Here is a 257-nt window from a genome sequence, read left to right as displayed (position 1 = left end):
AGGGGAGGAGGAGAAGTGAACAGGAGAGGGGAGGATAATAGGAGGTGAACTGGGGAGGAGGAGGATAACAGGAGGTGAACAGGAGGAGGAAGAGGAGGATAATGAGGTGAACAGGAGAGGGGGAGGAGGTCACGAGGAGGGGGAATTATTGGGAGGGGCAGTGTTTTGTTCTGTTTGTTTATGCAGGGCCACTGGAGGTATGGAGCCAGCAGGCAGGAGAACGGGAACTGGCCTGGCGAACCACCACTCAGCCACCA

The sequence above is a fragment of the Myotis lucifugus genome, unplaced genomic scaffold (genome assembly GCF_000147115.1).
Source record: "Myotis lucifugus unplaced genomic scaffold, Myoluc2.0 scaffold_40, whole genome shotgun sequence".
Taxonomy (NCBI): domain Eukaryota; kingdom Metazoa; phylum Chordata; class Mammalia; order Chiroptera; family Vespertilionidae; genus Myotis; species Myotis lucifugus.
Note: the sequence above shows the minus strand (reverse complement) of the source record.